The sequence below is a fragment of the Cetorhinus maximus genome, chromosome 20 (assembly GCF_964194155.1).
Source record: "Cetorhinus maximus chromosome 20, sCetMax3.hap1.1, whole genome shotgun sequence".
In the NCBI taxonomy this organism is placed as follows: Eukaryota; Metazoa; Chordata; class Chondrichthyes; order Lamniformes; family Cetorhinidae; genus Cetorhinus; species Cetorhinus maximus.
In genome coordinates this window covers 57,869,727-57,879,646 of record NC_135898.1, presented here as the reverse complement: position 1 = coordinate 57,879,646, position 9,920 = coordinate 57,869,727, and the positions used below count along the sequence as shown (strand labels likewise).

Below are 9,920 nucleotides of genomic sequence, written 5' to 3'. Positions count from 1 at the left end.
AGGTGGAAAGGACCTGTGTAGCAAAGGGTTATTTCTGTAAAACTATGGTTATTTGATTTGATTCTTCAGTGCTGGATTACTAGAATGAAGACTATAAACTCAAAGATAAGCAGAGATGGTGGAATTTTACATTCTGATAGCTACTTTACAAAGCAGAATAACTCAACTGCAGCAGATATTCTTTCACAGGGTGAAAATATGGCAGCATAGCATAATTAAAAAATACAATTTGTTTCAGATTAAGAATTCCTAATTTTTTGGCCAATTTGTTTTCCAAGGCTCCCAGAAAAGAACTGATTGCAGCCTTAATGTGGAATTTACCTGCAGAAGCATAGTAAAACACTTCAACTTGCTCTACCTCCAGAGTTGACGATCCTAATAGTTCGATAAGCAAAAGCATGGCCTGAATACCGAACAGGCAAAAGAAATTCACATAGGAGTATGACTGAGCCTTGATATGTCAAACTCTAAATCAAGGGCTGTTCTATCATTACGACTCCAGTCAAAAGATTATCCAAGCTCCACACAGCTGTCATTTATACTTCCAGCTGTCATTTATTCTTACAGGTTGAAGAGTGTAACTGGAGTTTAGGTATTGAATTAGGAATTATAAATAAGTTCAATGGTAAATACTAAGCAAATAATTAGTTTCTACAATGCCTACATATGGTGTACATTTAAATTTACTTAATGCTAATCTGAGACAAGAAAATTTTTGATCAGATTTATTCCCCATTTGGCCAAAACCAGAAATGCTCTTCCTGTTGTATGAGAAACTCATTATTTAAGCAAATTGCTAGATTTTCAGTGAGGCTGTCTTCATTCTTCAAGTGAGGTTTTGTTCTGTATAACAAATACACCAGGGGCATCACAAGGAAATGTTTAAAAAATGTTTCAGTACAAATCGTGCAGTTCTTATTTTCCCCTTACTTGGCACAATCACTTCTTTTAACTATAAGTGGCAAAGCAGCATAAGATAATTCGAGACCCATCAGGGTCCAATAGCCTGAATCTAAGGTTTTTACAGCCTCACTGGCTTCCTCCTTCCTTCTTAAAAATGATGCACTATTGACAAAAAGGAAACTAACAACTATACCAATTGTATGCCATGTTTAACTATGAACTTTAACTTGCAGGTTGTTATAAATGCAACATGATTGTATGTACGTTCACAAAACCCAAACACCATGTCCAGATAACTGCCTCAGGTTTAGGTCCAGGAGAGAGGGGGAAATGAAGTGTGCAGGAAAATATAAAAGCAATGTGCTGCCGAAGTAAAGGGCTGTTGTTTGCATGGAGCCTATTGTTTCTCCCAGGACCTTTCATAACATGTCCTAAGATCGAAGCTTTATCCAACAGAAAACATCGTAAGCACCATGCAGCACACTTGATTGTCTGAAGAAAAGTTTATCTCCAGTTCTCCAGGGTTTGGCAAGAAGACTACATTCAAAATTTCAGAATCATCTGGACATAACACTGTCAGGGTTTTGTTACGCAAGCAGCAACTGACTGACAGAGAGAGAGAGAAAAGAGGGAATTCAGGATGGCTAAATTGTGCCATAGCTAGGAAGAAGGGAAGAAAGAGACAACTGAAAGGTTTCCTCATGGGCCTGGTATTTAATTGATTAACCAGTTGCTTGGTTATATCATACTGTAAGGGAAACAACTGCTGGCTACCTTAATGACATAACAAATGAAGTAGTACATTCTGTCTGCTGAGGTCTAATAACAAAATTCCATTCCAAAATAATAACAATCATCAGTGATTTCCATATCATTGATCACAATATAAGTTCTTTATTTCATTACAACTCTATGCATTTGGTATCATCAGCCAATTTTGTCATTGGCCTGAAAGAACATCACCAAAGCTTATGAAACCCAAAAATCATGTATATGGCAGCATCAGCAGCATGGTTTGAAGCAGCTATTTATTTGGATTTTATATAAGGTGAAAATTGAGCTCGGTCCACCTTAAAGCTTTCTGTGTGGGGATGAAACTACACATATCAGTCTGACAATTGCTGCAATTTTGTAACAATGTATAGTACATTGTATTCCAGAAAAACCTTATCGTCACCATTTCGGGTGCATCTGAAAAGAGGGAACTGAATTTCTTCTGAGGGCGTGGGGATCCAATGTACATTATAGTTTGACAAGCAAATTAATTTCGTAGCATGAAATTTCTTTTTTTTTTGCAGTTGAACAGTACAGTACATGCAAGGCATGCCTCTTGAATTCACAGTGTGCAATCAATTTAGATATTAGAATATTTACTATTTATATAAGCCAGAAAACAATTAATAAAAATTAAAATATTTTGCAAATTAACAAATGAAATATATATTTAAAAATGCATTACATTTGGCAGAAGCATGGGTGGCCTAATTCAAGATGCACCCTTGTAAACCCTAATCATTCACTTATCTGAAGTAAACCACTGCAGATTAAGTGAATGAACTCTACAGTGGATGGAATGAGTTAACAGGAACAAGAGGAGAGAATAATGTACATTTCATCACCTCCTCCAGGCAAGCAGGTATCCTGAAAACAATGTAGGAGTGATTTCAGGAGACTAATGAATAGCTTAGCTAGCAAATAAATCAGAACAGAGGCTTTCTCAAAGGATCAGTTGCATTGCTTCATTAATTTAACACAAGACACTTCTGAATTGGTGACAATCAAGTAAAGTTATAGTTTTTCAAAGTGAGATTTTTTTCTTTAGAGTCAGTTGTTTGTATTGTTGAATAATTGCAGACTGTATAAATACTGTTGTCCCAGTAGGAAGATAAAAGATGCAACTACTGATCTCATACGAGGGTCTAAAATCACATTGTGTCCAGCAGAGCTGATGGTGTATCAGATGACCTGCCAAAAAAAACAAAGCAGTTAAAAAACATTCAACTTGTAACACAAAACAGCGCTCCAGTTAATGTTTTACACTATGCAGGGATTGACCAGAAGCTGTCGACTGAGTGGAGCAAAAGAATTCCTGCTTTGGGCAGTAACATAGTCATGCAGTGCAATTGTTGGTAGATAGTTTTACAATTAAACCATTTATGCTTTTAGATTATCATTTTCTGTAGCAAACCAGTCAATTACAAAATATCAAAGAAATAAGCAGGCACATTGGGGCAATGGCATTTTTACATTAAAATCAATAGAAGCTCCAGATATGAAGGATGCAAGAATCATGGAGTCAATAATTCTAATTATACCTAAATGATCATCAACATCACTTTAAGCTGTCTAGATATCTGCAGTCCAAAGTGCTATACTAGAAGAATTCTTTATAGTTCCAATGGAGGATGATTTCTAAGTTGTAATAATGTTTCTGAAGACATCTGGAAACAGTACACATTGCAAGTACCAATTAATCTTTAAATTGAAGGATGCAATTAAACAGGGTAACATTGCAATTCCCATCATTAGATGAACCTGTGAAAAGGTTGCTTCCAAGAATGAATTTATTGCAGACAGACAGCCATGTTATTTGTCACAAAACAAAAACAGAATTACCTGGAAAAACTCAGCAGGTCTGGCAGCATCGGCGGAGAAAAAAAAAGTTGACGTTTCGAGGCCTCATGACCCTTCAACAGAACTGAGTAATATTAGCAGCAGTGAAATATAAGCTGGTTTTGAGGGTGGGGGGGGTGGGGGGGAAAGAAGAGAAGTGGGGGGGGGGGAAAGAAGAGAAGTGGGGGGGGGGGGAAAGAAGAGAAGTGGGGGGGGGGGAAAAGAAGAGAAGTGGGGGGGGGGGGAAGAAGAGAAGTGGGGGGGGGGAAAGAAGAGAAGTGGGGAGGGGGGGAAAGAAGAGAAGTGGGGAGGGGGGGTGGTTGTAGGGGCAAGCAAGCAGTGATAGGAGCAGATAATCAAAAGATGTCACAGACAAAGGAACAAAGAGGTGTTGAAGGTGGTGATATTATCTAAACGAATATGCTAATCAAGAATGGATGCAGGACACACAAGGTACAGCTCTAGTGGGGGTGGGGTGGAAAGACTAACAGGGCACAAAATGTATAGATTTAAAAATAATGGAAATAGGTGGGAAAAGAAAAATCTATATAAATTATTGGAAAAAACAAAAGAAAGAGGAAAGAAACGGAAAGGGGGTGGGGATGGAGGAGGGAGTTCAAGATCTAAAGTTGTTGAATTCAATATTCAGTCCGGAAGGCTGTAAAGTGCCTAGTCGGAAGATGAGGTGCTGTTCCTCCAGTTTGCGTTGGGCTTCACTGGAACAATGCAGCAAGCCAAGGACAGACATGTGGGCAAGAGAGCAGGGTGGAGTGTTAAAATGGCAAGCGACAGGGAGGTTTGGGTCTTTCTTGTGGACAGACCGCAGGTGTTCTGCAAAGCGGTCACCCAGTTTGCGTTTGGTCAGTTTGCGTTTGGTCTGTTTGCGTTTGGTCTCTCCAATGTAGAGGAGACCGCATTGCGAGCAACGAATGCAGTAGACTAAGTTGGGGGAAATGCAAGTGAAAGGCTGCTTCACTTAAAGAGTGTTTGGGCCCTTGGATGGTGAGGAGAGAGGAAGTGAAGGGGCAGGTGTTGCATATTTTGCATTTGCATGGGAAGGTGCCGTAGGTGGGGGTTGAGGAGTAGGGGGTGATGGAGGAGTGGACCAAGGTGTCCCGGAGGGAACGATCCCTACGGAATGCCGCCAGGGGGGGTGAAGGGAAGATGTGATTGGTGGTGACATCATGCTGGAGTTGGCGGACATGGCGGAGGATGATCCTTTGAATGCGGAGGCTGGGGGGGGTGATAAGTGAAGACAAGGGGGACCCTATCATGTTTCTGGGAGGGAGGAGAAGGCGTGAGGGCGGATGCGCGGAAGATGGGCCGGACACGGTTGAGGGCCCTGTCAACGACCGTGGGTGGAAAACCTCGGTTAAGGAAGAAGGAGGACATGTCAGAGGAACTGTTTTTGAAGGCAGCATCATCAGAACAGTTGCGACGGAGGCGAAGGAACTGAGAGAATGGGATGGAGTCCTTACAGGAAGCGGGGTGTGAGGAGCTGTAGTTGAGGTAGCTGTGGGAGTCGGTAGGCTTGTAATGGATATTGGTGGACAGTCTATCACCAGAAATTGAGACAGAGAGGTCAAGGAAGGGAAGGGAAGTATCAGAGATGGACCATGTGAAAATAATGGAGAGGTGGAGATTGGAAGCAAAATTAATAAATTTTTCCAGGTCCCGACGAGAGCATGAAGCAGCACCGAAGTAATCATCGATGTACCGGAGAAAGAGTTGTGGGAGGGGGCCGGAGTAGGACTGTAACAAGGAATGTTCCACATACCCCATAAAGAGACAGGCATAGCTGGGGCCCATGCGGGTACCCATAGCCACACCTTTTATTTGGAGGAAGTGAGAGGAGTTAAAGGAGAAATTGTTCAGTGTGAGAACAAGTTCAGCCAGACAGAGGAGAGTAGTGGTGGATGGGGATTGTTCGGGCCTCTGTTCGAGGAAGAAGCTAAGGGCCCTCAGACCATCCTGGTGGGGGATGGAGGTGTAGAGGGATTGGACGTCCAAGGTGAAGAGGAGGCGGTTGGGGACAGGGAACTGGAAATTGTTGATGTGACGTAAGGTGTCAGAGGAATCACGGATTAGGTGGGAAAGGACTGGACAAGGGGAGAGAGAAGGGAGTCAAGATAATGAGAAGTGAGTTCTGTGGGGCAGGAACAGGCTGACACGATCGGTCTGCCGGGACAGTCCTGTTTGTGGATTTTGGGTAGGAGGTAGAAGCGGGCCGTCCGAGGTTGGGAGACTATCAGGTTGGAAGCTGTGGGAGGAAGATCTCCAGAGGAGATGAGGTCAGTGACGGTCCTGGAAACAATGGCTTGATGTTCAGTGGTGGGGTCATGGTCCAGGGAGAGGTAGGAGGAAGTGTCTGCGAGTTGACGCTCAGCCTCCGCGAGGTAGAGGTCAGTGTGCCAGACAACAACAGCACCATCCTTGTCAGCGGGTTTGATGACAATGTCAGGGTTGGACCTGAGAGAACGGAGTGCAGTAAGTTCAGAGAGAGACAGATTAGAATGGGTGAGAGGAGCAGAGAAATTGAGACGACTAATGTCACGTCGACAGTTCTCAATGAAAAGATCAAGAGAAGGTAAGAATCCAGAGGGAGGGGTCCTGGTGGAGAGAGAATATAGGAGGTGGGTAAAAGGATAGTTGAACGGGGAGAGGACTCCTGCCCAAAGAAGTGAGCACGGAGATGAAGACGGCGTAAGAAGAGTTCAGCATCGTGCCGAGCCCGAAATTCATTGAGAGGAGGGCATAAGGGTATGAAACTAAGTCCTTTGCTGAGCACTGAACGTTCAGCGTCGGAGAGGGGAAGGTCAGGGGATATAGTGAATACACGGCCGGGGCTGGGATTGGAAGATGGGGTGGGGACGGAGGGACAGGCAGGGGTGGAGGGTCCTAGATGGGTGTTGGTGTCGATGAGTTGTTGGAGCTTGCGTTCCTTAGCACTTGAGAGAAAGAGAAAAAGTTTCTTGTTGAGGCGTCGGATGAGACGAAGAATAAAATGAAACTGGGGGCACGCGCAGCTTTGAAAAAGGGTGCGGTGGTGCTGCTGGAGTGAGAGGTCGAGTGTGTTCATATGGCGGTGCATGGCACTGAGTGTGGATCTCAGAATGCAATGGGAACAGCAGTCCGAGAAACGTTTTATGTCCCGGAGAAACCTGTAATCCTGGGTGGGTTCGAAACATGAGGGTTGGAATTTCAGTTGAAATCCACGTGGGGTAAGTCGGAGACGGAGACAGTCACTGAGAAAGGAAATATGGCTGTGAAAGCAGGTTTTAGTAAACACCTTGTCAAACACCAGGAGAGAAATGGAAAGCAATGAAGGTATTTGTTCCTACCAGAACTTTCAGATGAGGTGGTTTGGGCAAACAAGAATAGGGCTCCCAGAAAATGGAGAGTGTCTACATGGTCAATGTTATATTAGGGAATAAAAAAGTGTTAACTGGTGCACTCAAACATACCAGCTTCAGTGTTTCAGGGAAGTGGTTTGGCAGATTGAGACCAGTGATTACACTGTACCTGCCTAAGCTAAATCCCCAGGATCTGGAGGCATCATGTCAAAATTTCAGGTGTCAGGCCACAACGTAAATATGTGTGGTTTTAGCTCTAAACTGCCAAGTAGAGTGAGGCTAATCCTCGCATTTTGCAATAAGGCAGGTAAAAATCGAAATTTAAACTGTATGACTGGTTGGTCATTGAGGGAATTTTTTAACTGTTCTGAAATTAAATCAATGATCCTATGCATGTCTTGTGACATTATCACATACACCTCATGATGCAATAGCTTCAACAATCAACATTGATTTAAACTGAGATAGACTGGTGAAATTGCTCATCAGCTTTCCAAACTCAAAGCAGAATTGCAAATAATTCTCTCTCGGTTGGCTTAATATAGTTAAATGCAACAAAAGAAATGTTGAAGCTATTCAAGGAGGTAATTAATGAACTGTGTCTAAATGGGGAGTTATAACACTGGTACTGGTTTAGCTTAGATCACAGTAGGGAGAAAGAATGGGACTATAATTTTGTCATTGAGATAAGGGAGCCAGTTCTAACAGTGTAAATCAGGAGCTGGCAATCCAATCTAATAAAGCACTGGTGAAAAAGTGCTGGTATGCTAACCGAGAACTGCAGGTATACTCCACAACAAGTAGTACGCTACCAGTGGTTTGGGGATGAAAATTACCCTGAATTTCTTTGCCATTGGCTCATTTCAGTCGCTCTGTATGGGGCAGGAGAGGGGGAATTTCTTCCTTTGGCCTTTATATGACTGTTTGCAACTTTGGTACAAATAGCGTACACAGATTTTCCCTCTCATCCAGCACGGAGGCGACTTCAAAGACATTAAGCCACAGCATGATGTCCTGAAACAGCCAGTAAGCTTTACTTTGAAAATGGTCCAGCTTGCAGCAATAAAAGCTGATTTTCTTGTGCACTGAGTGCTCCCTATCTGTCCAAATGTCTTTATAAAACTGCTTTAGGTCATCCCTGGACTTTAATTAGGAGAAAGTGTGGCTGATTTTATCTCTCATATGCAATGGGGCACTGCAGTCAATCCTAGTTTCCAACAGCCATTGTGGCTAAGTTCAACTGACCCAAATGAGGCTTGGAATCAAACCTGGGACCTTCCTGATTTGCATGGCTCACCACAAACCAACTGGTGGATTTACTTCATAAGCTAGTGTATGCTGTTTCCTTATGATTAATGTTAAATATTCCAAAGGTATTCCAAAACTGGAGATTCCCTGCAGCATGCCTGGAGTCTTTATTAATTATATATAATTCATGTACTACAGCTTTTGACAAATTGTTTTCAACTTTATTATAATCTCCGCAGAGACCGTTAATAGTTTAAAGAGAAATTTGAACCATGGAATAATGGCCTGTAGCAAGAACTTGTGCGTGGAGTCTTTTAACTCTGTTGCACTGCAGCCACCCACAGTTCTGCCTGACCAGGAAACTCTCCTGCTCTTACCACCTGCCATAGGTGTATTGGGGGAATTTACAGGTTGATAATCAATCTGTCTGGCCACGTTATGACCACGCCTTCTATGGCCATCAAGTTCTGGGGTGGGACTTGAACCTGGAGCTTCTGGCTTAAAGGTAGGGATGCTCCCACTGTGTCACAGGATCTCCTAAAAGTACTTTTACTATATCAATGACTAAAGACAAAGCACTATTAATGAAACACCATTTCCTTTTCATAGGAAACACACGCTTAAACAACCGAACAAACTTTTCTCCTTTTACTGACAACCAAAAACCCCATTTTTGTTACGTTACTCAGTCTCAAGTAGATATTCACTTCTCCTGGAACCAATCCAAAGTGTTTCACAGCTCTCAAGGGTTTGCTTCTGTTCTTTTTCCTTTCCCAACACTGTCTTCCACCATGAGAGGTTTCCCTAGGGATTCTCCCTTTAGCTTAAGCTAGGCGAACCTTCCAGCCACATTTTAACTCCTCACGAACTACGGTTTCAAACTGGGTGCATGATCCCAACCGCATTCTGCTTGTTGAACCACAGAGTCAGCATTTTCTCTCTTTAAGGTACAGGCCTGGCTTCCATCTATCTTCTTGCTCTCTTTCTACCAATCATTCAATATCAAAACTACAATTGTAATATCTCTGGGTTTATAGGGAAGCCTGTAATCTGACCTCGAAATAGCATCCTCTACCCTCCTCTCCATGGCAACGGGAAATACACGAGCCCTGTATCCAAGCAGAAATGGTAATCAGCTATCACTAATTACCACTGCTTTTCATCTTAGAAGCAAAGGGTCAGGTTCCATCACAACTATTTACAACTTGATACCAGTAACACCTTTCTGGGTTTTAGGAGACTTAGGATCTTCTCATTGTGGTCTTAGAAACAGCTATCATTGTCCCCAGGTGTTAACATTTGTCACCTCCCTTTCAATAACACAATATGACTCTCCTTTTGATCTCACAACTAAACCAGCCAGGTTTACTGTCAGACTCCAGTATAGGTCACAAGACTCCTTTCATTTAACCTACATTTAAAAATACAGTCCTAAACCATGTTAATCTTACAAATTATTAAAACATAATAATATAAACCTCACACTTGTAAGAAGTTGTTGCAATATAAAATTATACTTATTAAAAAGACTATAAATAGAAAACAGCAAGTGCTGGAAAAACTCAGCAGGTCTGGCAGACATAGAGTAGAGAGAGAAACAAAGTTAACGTTTTGAGTCTAATGTGGCTTCTTCAGAACTATATAGTGCCTTTCACAACCTTAAGACATCCCAAACCGCTTTACAGACAATGAAGTACTTTGGAAGTGTTATCACTGCTCTAATGTAGGGATATAAACCTATAGCTACTTCATCAAATTCTATCAACAGAAACTGTCAAAGTTTTTCAACTTTTTAAAGATGAG

The 9,920-nt window shown here is 42.3% G+C and overlaps 1 protein-coding gene across 1 annotated transcript in view; it reads right to left on the bottom strand.

The window, feature by feature from the left end:
* Window positions 1-1,781: 1,781 nt before the first annotated feature.
* Window positions 1,782-9,920, bottom strand: part of sec23ip (SEC23 interacting protein) — a 126,117-nt gene continuing 117,978 nt past the window's right edge. The window contains exon 19 of the mRNA XM_078564771.1: window positions 1,782-2,868. The gene's annotated coding sequence lies outside the window, so the exon portion shown is untranslated. The remainder of the gene's footprint in view (window positions 2,869-9,920) is intronic.